Consider the following 1,469-nt stretch of genomic DNA (forward strand, 5'->3'; position numbering starts at 1 on the left):
AGAGTTTAACAATACCTTGAATGTCCCAATATGAATTTACAATACACATATCTACGAGACTTTATCTACTTTCGTAGAATAACGAAACAAATGTTACAAAAATATATTTCACAACTGAGAATATTTTTGTAAATGTTATTATGCTGGAGACAAATGCTGAATGAAATTCGCTATAACACTAGTATTGTAATAAAAAATATTATAAACAAATCTATTTTTTTAATTGAATAATTTCTTTTACTGAACGAAAGTAAATTTGAAATATTTAAATTAACGAATAACATTATAAACATTGAATAAAACTTTAATAAGGTGTGAAATAATTCAATAATGAAATAGTTATTATCGCAGACCATTAGGAGGGGCATTGTTCTATTATTGTGCTTAGCATCAAACGACTATAATTTACTTTAAATCGATTTTTTTGCAATATCTTTTTCATAGTTATTCTTAAATATTTTTTAATGCTCTAAGTGCTGAAAGTTCTTTCAAAACTTGCACTGGAAGATGGTACTGCCATTGCAATATTACATAGTTTATTCATTTCATGGGAGACTAAACTAATATCTTGCAAACGAAGTTTATGATCTGGGCAGGGATTTATTTTTAGATTATTCATTTATACTTAGTGGTATCTGGCAAATGACTTTTCAATTCAAACTACACATTAGTAATGGTTAGCTAAAGAAGTAAGAAAAAATGGATTAAATGTACTGTTTTTTTAGGAAAACTTGCTACGATCGGCTGCCTTGAAAGTTAATGTAGCGATAGATCCAAATCAATGACTTATTTTTCCTCTATATGAAAATATTTGACTCTTGTCCTAGCAGGAAACAAGTAGCTACCCAAATTTAGATTAGAAAATAATTTATTAATATCAAGTACCTAAAAATTTACTTTTCAATTCCTGAACAACTCGGAATGTTTTTACGTTCATTACCATTATTGTCGAATTTGATCTGATTTTTTTAATTAGTAATTATTTATATCGCTGTTAAAAGAGGTTGGGCGAGACAAATTTTGGTTGGGCGCTCGCCCAAACTCCTCCACCCCTAGCGCCGCCACTGGTTTTGGCATTGACTCCATTAGAGTTTTGCAATATTCCGGGGTGAGGGAATTCCAAATGTTTTAATGCTGATGATCGTTACACAATGACTTCTTCATCTGACGCCATAAAGTTTCCGTAACATTTAAGTCCGGGCTACTTGAGCCCCACGGTAAAACTTACAAATTATTACCTCCAAACTGTGCTGTTGAAATATACAATTTTTGTTTCCAAAGTATTGTTTCATTGTTGGATTATTCATGATTTGTTGATTCATTTCCGCATGTACAGTTTTAATAGCAAACTTATATTTGACAACGCTTTATATATATTGTAGATAAGTTCTATATTGTTGAGGCGGATTCATTTTTACAAACTTCTTTTTGGGTATTTCGCCTCAAAAATTTTTGTCTTTAAAAAAGAC

Source organism: Dendroctonus ponderosae, unplaced genomic scaffold, assembly GCF_020466585.1.
Source record: "Dendroctonus ponderosae isolate FM_Combo_2020 unplaced genomic scaffold, Dpon_F_20191213v2 Dpon_F_20191213_8, whole genome shotgun sequence".
Classification (NCBI taxonomy): Eukaryota; Metazoa; Arthropoda; class Insecta; order Coleoptera; family Curculionidae; genus Dendroctonus; species Dendroctonus ponderosae.